The 12,295-nt window shown below is 58.1% G+C and overlaps 1 protein-coding gene across 1 annotated transcript in view; it reads right to left on the reverse strand.

The window, feature by feature from the left end:
• The window catches only part of GLI2 (GLI family zinc finger 2), a 248,343-nt gene that overhangs the window by 64,229 nt on the left and 171,819 nt on the right, over nt 1-12,295 (reverse strand). The gene's annotated exons all lie outside the window — the stretch shown is intronic.

Consider the following 12,295-nt stretch of genomic DNA (forward strand, 5'->3'; position numbering starts at 1 on the left):
CAGGGGGGCTCCGGGGTGCCCGGCTATCACACACCCACAAAGGGGGATGAATAAATAATCAAAGTCAGCCCGGGAACCCTACATCCTTCACATAAAAGACCCCCAACTGCGCTCTTGACAAAGACAAGCAGCTAAGCGCTCTTTGAACTCGGGGAGATGACAGACTTGGCCGCAAATCAGGGCTGACAGAGCTGACAGAGGCTTCTGCCCATCCTGGCCTTGGCCGGGTGTGGCGCCCGCAGCCCCGGGGCACGGCCTCCGGACGCTGCGGCCCCCCACGCTGGAGACACTGACCCAGAACTGTCTGTGGAGGCAGGGCCAGCTCCCGGCTGTGGCCAGCCTCAGGCAGGCCAAGTGCCACCGAGCCCCGTCCTGTGGGCAGCCCACGGTGGACACCTCTGTGGGTCTGTGAATGCTCCAGCTCTCAATATGCATTACGGACCCCAAGTGCGCTGGCCCCCGGGATGCCGACGCTGACACGTGAGACCTGGTTGCCAGAGTGCGTCGGCCTCCTGTCTGCACTTGGCCTGTCCTCCGCAAATCATGATACTTGTAGGATGCTCTTTGCTAATTTAAAAAAAAAAAAAAAAAATTCCTGGGTACCCTGGAGGCAAGCATAATTATAGGCCTTAGGAAAACAAGGCTCTTTAAAAAGTAGTTACACGGGGAAAAGGGCTAAGATTTCTCAGTCAGCTCTCGCCCAGGCTGAGGGCCACAGGCCAGTGAGGCTGAGCGTTGAGTCTGAATTACTCAAGAGGTTAAAGAAATCCGGTGGGTTCGTTTTCCACGCACACAGGTCAGCTGACTGCCAGGCCTATGGTGATAAATGCACACAGATAATGCTGCCTACTGTGTCTGTGCAAGCAGATCCTGGTATCGTAAGCACTACGAATTCCTTTTTTATTGTGGTAAAATACATATAAAATTTACCATTTTAAACCGTGGTTAAGTGTACAATTGAGTGTGCTACCACCATGCATCCCCAGAACTCTTTCCATCATCCCCAACTGAAACTGTCCCCATTAAACACCCAACTCCCTCTCCCCCTCCCCTGGCCCCTGGCGACCGCCACTCTCCTTTCTGTCTCTGTGGATTTGACTACTCTGGGAACCTAGTATGAGTGGAATCACACGGTATCTCTTGTCTTGTGGCTGGCTGATTTCACTTCACGTCCCCAGGGTTCATCCACTGTGGCATGTGTCCGAATTTCCTTTTTTTTTTTTTTTTAATATATTTTTATTGAAGTACAGTTGATTTACAATTGTGTTAGTTTCTGCTGTACGGCAAAGTGATTCAGTTATACATATATATATATATATATATATATTCTTTTTCCTATTCTTTTCCATTATAGTTTATCACAGGATATTGAATATAGCTCCCTGTGCTATACAGTAGGACCTTGTTGGTTATCCATCCTATATATAACAGTTTGTATCTGCTAATCCCAAACTCCCAATCCATCCTTGCCCCACACCCCACCCCCTTGGCAACCACCAGTCTCTTCTCTATGTCTGTGAGTCTGTTTCTGTTTCATAGCTAAGTTCATTTATATCGTATTTTAGATTCCACATATAAGTGATATCATATGATACTTGTCTTTCTCTGTCTGACTTCCTTCACTTAGTATGATAATCTCTAGGTCCATCCATAACGCTGCAAAGGGCATTATTTCATTCTTTTTTATGGCTGAGTAGTAGAATTTCCTTTTTTAAGGCTGAATAATATTCATTGTATAGATATACCGCATTTGGGTTATCCGTTCACCTGCCAATGGACACTTGGGTTCATCGCTTATGAATTTTTAACAAGAGGAAACCTTCTTCCTGATGTTTAACCTTAATTTTTACAGATTCAATTTTATCTTCCTAATTCCACAATCCTGACACCCTCCACGGTGACTGGGAATAAAGAAAGCAAATCCTCTCACTCTGATTAAATCAACTTGCCAAACCCAGACTCCACAAATCTTGGGCTCTGAGGAAACCTGACACTGGTGCGTTGCCCCATCCCTGCAGTCGGGCGCTCCCTTCCGGGGCTGGTGATTGTGGGAATGACCACCCTCTTCTCCCCTTAGGCCCATGTCCTCTGAGGAGGTGAGGCTGGGCGTGCAGCTGTGACTCTGAAAACGGTGACAGGAGGACCGGCCACCCTCTGGGAGTCACAGACCTGGAGCAAAGCTGCTGCGCACCAGCTGCCTGGCTTCAGGCAAACTCCGTTACCTCTGCATCTCCCTGTGTCCATCCAGAAACAAGGAACACCAACTACTCTTAGGGTTGCCCTGAAGATAAAACGTTCCTGCCGAGAGGTGCTTGTGCACATAAGAAGCACTCTGTACGTGTTACTGCTGATGATGACAATTATTACTAATGTTTGGAGCCCCGCAGTCCATAATCAAACCATGATTACACCATTTACTGGCTGTGGGGCAGGGGACAAGTCACCCTCTGCTCCCTGCAGACCCTGGGGAGGGCGGAGGGCCCGCTCGCCTGCTTACAGCCTGGGAGACAAACTGGGCTTCCCCAAATCCCCAGGGGGGTCAGCAGGGAAGCAGTACTCACCTCCCCAGACCTGCAGGAAAGAGCCTTTATGTTTTTTTTGTTTCTGTTTTTTTTTTTTTTAATGCAGCCAGGCAGACCAGATTACAGTATTGTTAACAAAATAAACGTGGTTTGCTTTTGTCTATTTCTGTTTCCCTGCATATCCGAAAGCCCCCTGAGGCAGCCAGGGTAGGTGTTACTGTGCCCATTTCACAGATGAGGAAATGGAGGCCAAGGGTGATTTCAGCCCAAAGTCATGGGGCTGAAAGACAACAGAGCCAGGAGGGGAATCCAAGGCCCTGGATGGCTGGGCATGGGCTTTTCCCTCTATACCACCCCAGCGAACACTCCCAGGCTCCCTGAGTGCAAGGGTGATCCCGGGGTCTTTCTGTCCCGACCTTGCTTATGTGTCACATTTAACAAGCGCTCATACAGCACTGGGCCCTGCTCTCAGTGCTTGCAAACAGCAACTCCTGGGTCTTCACTGCAAGCTCAGGCTGCACTCACCCCAGAATTCCTAGTCTTTCCACCGACCATTCTCCAGCGCCCTGGGATGCTCCTTTCCCCCGATCTCTAACCTGCAGAGGTTGAAGGGGGTCCCCTGAGGCCACAAGAGCCCAGACCTTCCCCTCTGCCCCACCAGCTATAGCAGTGCTCTTCTCAGAAGTAATGCAAGTTCATCCAGGTCTAAAGAGCAATAAAATGCCCAGGAATGAAGCGCTCATGGTAGCTGACCTGGCAAACATGAAGCGGACATGGCACCGAGGTCACCCGGCTGCTGCACAAGACCAGGCTGTGTGTGTGTGTGTGTGTGTGCGTGTGTGTGTGTGTGCGCGCGCACACGAGAGGTTGGGGAGGAGGAGCCTGGGGCCTCCCAGCAGAGGCATAAGGGACAGCCGCCTGCAGGGTCCTGCTGCAGCTGGGGCTGCTCCCTCCTTTCTGCCAGGTCCTGGGGTGCAGCCTGTGGGGTTATGGAGGCAATGGCTTCCTCTTTCTCAAGTCAGGGACGCAGGGCAGGACTTCCCCCGGCCCTGCTGCTCCCAGGATGGCTGACACCCATGAAACGAGCAGGCAGCAGGGGCTCTGGCCACACGCCCGCGCCCCACCCTCACCCGCTTGGGATCCTCAGGACGAGCCTGGGAACTCGTGTCAGTGGTTCCTCCCATCCGGGCAGGGACGTGTCGGGTCGGCCAGCAGCTGGAGTGTGGCAGTCCCCAGCTGGGTCAGGAGGGGACGTGCCTCAGGTGCTCATCCTTAGTGACGTCAGCTGCCTCGTGGGGCTTTGCTTATAGCGTCTCGTTTAGTTTGACCACTAACCCTGTCTTTATCCCCATTTTTCAGGAAAGAACATCGAGGCTCAGAGTGGCATGTCCGTACCTCTACGTGAGCCACGATCAGGCCGTTGGTGACCGCTGGTTTCACTGTCTCTCTGCACTCAGCCCCGTGTGCTTTCCTGGAGCACAGCGCCGGCACAACGCTGGCCCTCAGCAAATAGGGCCTCTGAGTGCTCACTTCCCACCCAGCAGCTCCCAGTGTTGGGCCAGGATGGAGCGCCACGCCTCCCATCGGCCAGAGTCCAACCCGGGGACCCGCTGTCCGGACCCCTCTGCCCACCTCAGAGAACCACCCAGACCATTCACGTCAGCGGGGGCTACATCTGGGCACAGTCACTGTAGGAATAGCCATTCATTCATTCGTTCACTCATCCGCCTGTATCAAGTGCTCGCTGTGTAGGAACACTGCTCTAGCTCCTGGCGGGGGCGCCACAGAGCTGCAGTCATTGCCCGGAAGAGGGGACAGGAGCAAACCAGAAATACATTAATACCCTCACAGCAGGGCGCTGAGAGTAAGAAGGAAACCGAGTCGGTCGGGCAGGGGAACAGAGGGGGCTCGGGCGACGCTGGAGAAGTCAGGGCTCTCCGAGAGAGGGTGCAGCTGGTGGGGGGAGGCCAGCGCACGGGCCCGGAGCCTGGTGGGGCGAGGCCGGCGCACAGGCCCGGAGTCTGGTGGGGAGAGGCCAGCGCAAAGGCCCAGAGCCTGGTGGGGAGAGGCCAGCGCACAGGCCCGGAGCCTGGTGGGGCGAGGCCAGCGCACAGGCCCGGAGCCTGGTGGGGAGAGGCCAGCGCAAAGGCCCGGAGCCTGGTGGGGGGAGGCCAGCGCACAGGCCCAGAGCCTGGTGGGGGGAGGCCAGCGCAAAGGCCCGGAGCCTGGTGGGGCGAGGCCAGCGCAAAGGCCCGGAGCCTGGTGGGGGGAGGCCGGCGCAAAGGCCCGGAGCCTGGTGGGGAGAGGCCGGCGCACAGGCCCGGAGCCTGGTGGGGCGAGGCCGGCGCACAGGCCCGGAGCCTGGTGGGGGGAGGCCACCGCAAAGGCCCGGAGCCTGGTGGGGGGAGGCCAGCGCAAAGGCCCGGAGCCTGGTGGGGGGAGGCCAGCGCAAAGGCCCGGAGCCTGGTGGGGAGAGGCCAGCGCACAGGCCCGGAGCCTGGTGGGGGGAGGCCAGCGCAAAGGCCCGGAGCCTGGTGGGGGGAGGCCAGCGCAAAGGCCCGGAGCCTGGTGGGGGGAGGCCAGCGCAAAGGCCCGGAGCCTGGTGGGGGGAGGCCAGCGCACAGGCCCGGAGCCTGGTGGGGGGAGGCCAGCGCAAAGGCCCGGAGCCTGGTGGGGCGAGGCCAGCGCACAGGCCCGGAGCCTGGTGGGGGGAGGCCAGCGCAAAGGCCCGGAGCCTGGTGGGGAGAGGCCGGCGCACAGGCCCGGAGCCTGGTGGGGCGAGGCCGGCGCAAAGGCCCGGAGCCTGGTGGGGCGAGGCCAGCACACAGGCCCGGAGCCTGGTGGGGGGAGGCCGGCGCACAGGCCCGGAGCCTGGTGGGGCGAGGCCGGCGCACAGGCCCAGAGCCTGGTGGGGAGAGGCCGGCGCAAAGGCCCAGAGCCTGGTGGGGCGAGGCCGGCGCACAGGCCCAGAGCCTGGTGGGGGGAGGCCGGCACACAGGCCCAGAGCCTGGTGGGGGGAGGCCGGCGCAAAGGCCCAGAGCCTGGTGGGGAGAGGCCAGCGCACAGGCCCGGAGCCTGGTGGGGGGAGGCCAGCGCAAAGGCCCGGAGCCTGGTGGGGCGAGGCCGGCGCACAGGCCCGGAGCCTGGTGGGGCGAGGCCGGCGCACAGGCCCGGAGCCTGGTGGGGCGAGGCCGGCGCACAGGCCCGGAGCCTGGTGGGGAGAGGCCGGCGCACAGGCCCGGAGCCTGGTGGGGCGAGGCCGGCGCAAAGGCCCGGAGCCTGGTGGGGCGAGGCCGGCGCAAAGGCCCGGAGCCTGGTGGGGCGAGGCCGGCGCACAGGCCCGGAGCCTGGTGGGGCGAGGCCGGCGCACAGGCCCGGAGCCTGGTGGGGGGAGGCCGGCGCAAAGGCCCGGAGCCTGGTGGGGCGAGGCCGGCGCACAGGCCCGGAGCCTGGTGGGGCGAGGCCAGCGCACAGGCCCAGAGCCTGGTGGGGGGAAAGAGCTTGGTGATTTCAGCACAAGGCCACCTGGGCTGGAACAGAGGAATGGAGCTAGGAGGTCCTATAAGCCTGGGCAGACAGGCTTTGGGAAAGACTTGGGGATTATTTTCTGGGAGATTTGGGAGGCCCCCGGGGGGTCCTGGGTAGGGAGTCACGTGCTCTGATGAAACTTTTCAACAGGCCGCATGAATAGAGTCAGGCTGAGGGAGGCCGGGCAGGCGGTAGCCAGGAATCCCAGAACAGCCCTGCCACTAGGCGGCCCTGGGACTTTGAGGACATTATGTTCCCTGTCTGGGTCTCACGTTATCCTTTCGTACAACGGGGATTAGATGCGCTCCATGCTCCTTCCTACCAGATCCAGCTGTTTGTGAAAGGTCACCCGGGGAAGAGCCATGCTTGTCCCAGCTGGTGACTCAGTGAGGCTTTAGGACGGATCCTGAGTAGGTCACGGGGTGGGGCGGGGGGTGGGGCAGGGGGCACGCACTGGGCACTGTTTCCTCTTTATGGTCCTCTCTGTACAACTCACTGACCTAGTGGCCCTGCTGAATCCGCTCAGCCCCTGGCCCCATCACCTAAGCCCACCTGTACATCCGCCAACCGTCTCTGGGACCAGCTTTGCACCACAGGTAAACTGAAGGATGAAGGTTGACGCTGGCTAATCTGAGGACTCAGGACCCTCTCAGACCAGCATGGACCCCTGCCGGCCCCCACGGCCCTGATGGAAACATTCAGCAGGGAATGCTTTGCCCAGAGCCGGTCGGGCAGGCCGAGGAGGAGGAGGTCCCACTTTGGACCTTCCGCGAGACAGCACGCCATCCAGAGGCTGTCAGCAGCACCCAAGGAACTTAACGAAGATGAACGTAAAGAACAAGGCGGCCTTCCAGAAACATATTGAATGCGACCCGTCCACACACTGTTTTCATTGTGGGCTCTTTTTTTAAGTTAAAAAAAAATCCAAACTAAATCATGTCCTTCCAGCATGATGGGGGGAACACACACACACACACACACACACACACACACACACACACACACACACACACACACACACACACACACACACACACACACACACACACACACACACACACACACACACACCATATGCCATTTCAAAGAAATGGCTCTCTTTTTAAGTTTCTGAAGAAGAAACTCTAAGATGGGAATTTTCTATGGATCTCCCTGCCCCCTCTGAAAAAAATGCACATTTGGTTTTGATCCTACACAGAAAGACCAACAGTTTAAGAAGCTGGTGGCGTGATGGCTTTTTTTTTTTTTAAAACCCCAGGATTTTTCTGCACGAAGGTTTACATGCTAAATGCTCCTTGGCTGGTGGTCCCAGGGGTGAGGGCACGTTTGTGTGGGGAGTGTCCTTGGTATAAGGATCTCGCTGTGTGAGTAAGCAGGACACTGAAAGGGGACAAGGGGGACCTTCCCCTGGAAGCCTGGCTCTAGTGGATGCCCCGTTAATGACGACTCGGGCGACTTACGGCCGGACGGGATGGGGTGGGGGTGGGAGTGTCAGCAGAGGGTTCCGACAAAGAATCAGGAAAACCGGGTCATCGAAACACGACCAGGCAGCCAGGGCAGCAGCTGGAGGAATTCTCCTTGGATGAAGTCACGTGTCGCTGCAACGTGGAGATGCTGCCCTGAGGACTGGGCTGGAGACGTAGCCAGAGGGGCCAGCCCGGGGGAAGCAGCCATCTCCTGGGACGTGTCGGGGGCGCCCCAGCCCTCTCGGCTGTCCAGTCCCTAGAGATCAGCATGGGCCATTCCCATCAAGACTACAGCAAGGGGACTTCCCTGGAGGTCCAGCGGTTAAGAATCCGCCTTCCAATGCAGGGGACGGGGGTTCAATTCCTAGTCAGGGAACTAAGATCCCATGTGCCACAGGGCAACTAAGCCTGAGCGCTGCAACTACCGAGCACTCGGGCCACAACTAGAAAGCCCATGCACCACAACTACAGGGCCCATGTGCTCTGGAGCCCTCGTGCTGCAACTACAGAGCCCGCGAGCCACAACTACTGAGCCTGCATGCCACAACTAGAAAGAAGTCCGCATACTGCAATGAGGAGCCCTCATGCCACAACAAAGATCCCGCGTGCCACAACTAAGACCCAACGCAGCCCCCAAAAAAAGACCATAGCAGGGAATGAGCTCAGAGCACACGGGCTCCAGGCCTGGGACCAGGGAAGAGATGGGTGTCTGTGAGAAGAGTTGTCCAGCCCTGGCACTGACCGAGGGAGGTTCCGGCGGGAGTCTCTAGAAGGAGGCCTGGTCCTGGCCTGATACAGGGCTGAGTTACAATGAGGCACAGACCCATCTGAGCGCAGCCCGTGGGGCCCTGGGCAGGAGGCCAGGGGCCAGGACAGGGCACCGATCCCCATCCTTCTCGGGCAGCCGACCATGTCCTGGCGTGGCTGTGCAGGAGGCTGGGGCTGCGTCAGGGACAATCTGCTGGGTGCCGGTGGCCTCTGAGAAGCTGAGATGGAGGCATGGCTCTGGGGACCAGGAAAGGGCTTCTTGGCCCCCCATTTCTGCTTGGGACTCCCCTTTCATGACTAATTGATCATGTTCTTGTCCTCTATAATTCCTTGCATCTTAAGAAATATCCAGTGCAATTGTTTCACTCTTTTTCTTAAAAGCAAATGGACCTTGGGAAAGTCACAAATACACACTAATGTGAAAAATTCACAGATGACTTACCAGGTCGCTTCCCCCTAACCGAAGGACCCAGGCAGCAAGAAACATCTGTATCTTTGGAGAAGGGGCTAGTGTGGAGGAGAAGGAGAAAGCCTGAAGTCAAGCATAGTGAACTTGACAGCGGACTGAAATCCGCCTTACCCCTGAGTTGCCCATCAGTCAGAGGACAGTCCTAAAGGGATGACCTGTCCCCACGGCCTAAGGAGCTTGGGATAGGAGCAGAAAGCACGTGAGCCATAAATCCAGACAGACCTGGGTGTGAGCCCCAGTTTTGTCATTTGCTAGCAAGGGACAAGGGCTCCGAGCCTCAGTCTTCATCTGTAAAATGGGACGACACACACCCAACTCTTGAGCAGCCTGTGACAGTGTCTGCACAGAGCAGGAGCTCGGCAAGTGGGAGCCCCCTTCCCCATCACTGTGAATCTCAGGAGAGGTGAACAAGCGTCATGGCGGGAACTTTTCTCCGATTCTTGGGGTAAGAGACCCCGAGATGCATCCAGCTGGAGCTCAGATGCGCTGCCCACTGCTGAACGTGCCCGCGACGGGAACTGTGGCGTTGCAGCCATGTGGCGTTACATGGGCTTCGGGGCACTGCGGGAACATTCTTCCACGATTTTATCCCTGCTGAAGCCACCCCATTCCCACACGGCTCACTGGCAGGAAGCTCAGGCCGGCTGCTGCAGACTCCAGGGGTCCCCGCCGTTCATCCCCTAGAACCTGTGCCATGCTGCCCTAGATGAAACAAACACCGGAGGGAATTCGCAGGTGGCCAGATGGCTCCAATGAACAGCACTGTGCATTTTGTTTAAAAGGCAGCTTTGGAGAATCGCATCCATCCCTTCCTCATGTGCCTTCAGCCACATCTTCCCGTGCTGTAGCAGCCACTCCGCTCCTGGGAAAGGCAGTGGCCAAAGAAGCCCGAGGCCGAGCGGTCCCAGGCGGGGGATGGCTCCCCTGTGCTGGAGGGCGGCGGTTCAGATGATCCAGTTGCCTGGCATCAAACCCCGCTCTCCCCTCCCGGAAGCGAGGGGGGAATGGGCGGTCTGGACAAGTGCACCTCTGGGGAGGGCTCTCCCAACGGAGAGAAGGTCGCTAGTCTCCATTCCACCCTGAATGCCCAGGTTGGTCAGTTAAACTCTTTAACTCTTCAGGGAACGAGAAGGTGAAGATGCTTGGCAAAGAAAAAGCACTGATGGTGTAGGGAAGGGATGGCGATCCGCACCTTTATTTTGTGCCCCAGTGAACCCGGAAGGTCCACCAGCCCTCGAGCGGTTACTGGACACTAGCTCGTGGCCTGTGCACAGCTAAGGTCGACGTTTCAGCCGTTGAAGCTGGGCTCCTCTGGAATCCCACACGCCCTCCCATCCCTGTGGAGATCCCAGGACCACGCCTTGGGGGAGGCGGCGCTCACGCCTTCCCAGAAGATTCCAGAGATGACGGCACCAGCTCCAAAGAAGAGACTGAATGCTCCCTCCCTCAGCACGCAGGTCTGACCCAGGGACACGATGAAGGTCGGACACGTGACCCCTCTAGAATGGCTTTGACTTGCACAGGCTGCAGGCCACACGAGTCCAGCTCCTCAGCTTTCTCGGGTATCCAGAGTGGAGCTGCACACCACCCAGCGTGGAGCTCTCAACTCTGGCCCATCACAGCCCGGAGGGCGAAAGTCACACCCATGGCGCAACGGCTTCCCCTACTCTGTCCAAATAGGGGGACCCTGCTCGAGGGCCCTGGAAGCTCCAGAGAGCGAGGAACAGCATTCCTGCCCGTAGGTAGTGCACCGGGCACCTCGGTGGAGGCCGTCTGCAAAGCTGGAGAGCCTGGCCCTGTGGGCTTCAGCGGGGTCCACGGGCACAGCTGTCAGAACAGCCTCAGAGTCAGGGAAGGGCCATTTCCGTGGGACCCAGAGCGTCCGGGAAGGCTCCCTGGAGGAGGTGGCTTTGCAGCTGGGCCCTCAAGGGGCCAGGACTGGGAGAGCTGGAGAGGATGCTGGGTCCTTCAGGCTGGGAGGCAGTGTGGACAGAGTCCAGAGCACTCACTAGTGCCCTGGCACGGAGCTGTGTGCGGTGTGGATGCTGGCCCAAACCCGTGGCCTCTGCCGTATATTCAGGATGAGGGATGCCTCTCTCTGGGACCCTCTCAGGGATTCAAGGATGCGATACACATAACAAGAGGCACACCTATGATGCACCTGCTAGGCGCTGACATCAGTGCTTTTCAGACCTGAGAACCACCTGCAGGCTTTGTTAAAACACCATGGCTGGGCCCCACCCCCAGAGTTGCGGCCTCCATGGGCCTGGGGCAGGCCTGAGAATCTTCATTTATAAAACGTGCCCAGGCGATGCTGACCAAGCTTGCCAGGGACCACCCTTGGAAAACGATTGGCCTAGATTATCCGTTTTACCGCTGTAGCCCCAGAATTCCCACTGGCACCAGTTAAGTAAGAGATTACTTCTCATGTTTCTGCCTACTATGCATTGTCCTGGCTGGAGAACGTTTGCAGCTGTAGAAACTCGACATGGTTGATGAGAGAGACGGCCCTGGGCGTGACATCTGAACCCCGGGGACCACCACGCTGCCCCATTTACCAGGTCTTCTGCATATGGCCGGAGGCTCACGAGGAATGCAACCCAGGGACTGTGCTTTTCCAAGTACAAGAACGAAGGTGCACGCAGGGCTGAAGAAACCATGTGGATGGCCCCCGTGCACACCTCCCTTCGCTGGGGGTTCTCAGTCCACTTTCAAACCTGGACAGTTTCAAAGGCCGGCCCTTCAGACGTGTGGACTTAGATGGCCAAGGCCTCTCCCAGTGGGAACCAAGTAATGGCTGAAGCATCAGAGCTGGGAGGCAGGACAGTGCAGACAAGTCCAGGGACAGCTTCCTTCCCAGTGGCCAGGCCTTATGCAAATGGCACTATTATCCCCAGTAATAAGCCCCGGGACAGGCTGCATCCAGAGCCCTCCCCATGCCTGGGCACTGCCCCACGGGAAGCACTTAATAAGAATAATAATATCCTGACTGGCACTCCAGATCACGCAATTAAAGAGTTTTTGTCTCACTTTGGGGGGAAAAATAGTGGGGGGAAATTAACGTCAGACAGGAAATTCCAACACTACAAGCTGGTGGGTGTCCGGTGGGCGGAGGCCCAGGCCCACACAGGGCTTGGCAGGACCAGGGCGGCGGCTGGGCCCGCACCACAGCCACGGGCTGGCCTTTCCAAGGTGCTGCTTGACAAAATAGGACAAAATAGCTGGGCTGGGCCAGCACGAGCCACCCCACGGTGGGAGGGCCCTGAGGCTGGTCTGGAGGGCGGGGTGGGCAGGCAGAGAGGCATGCACGGTCCACGGCTGGACCAGACTCCCCGGGGAGAGGCCAGACACAAATGCCACGTGGCCCGCACCACAAGGGAGCCCTGGCAGTCCGGGGACCTGTCTCTCTCCGCTATAGACTGAATGTTTTCGTCAACCCTAAATTCTTATGTTGAAATCCTAATGCCTGATATGATGGTATTTGGAGGCGGGGCCTTTGGGAGGTGATGAGGTCATGGGGTGGAGCCCTCATCATGGGATTA

Source organism: Eschrichtius robustus, chromosome 5, assembly GCF_028021215.1.
Source record: "Eschrichtius robustus isolate mEscRob2 chromosome 5, mEscRob2.pri, whole genome shotgun sequence".
NCBI lineage: Eukaryota > Metazoa > Chordata > Mammalia > Artiodactyla > Eschrichtiidae > Eschrichtius > Eschrichtius robustus.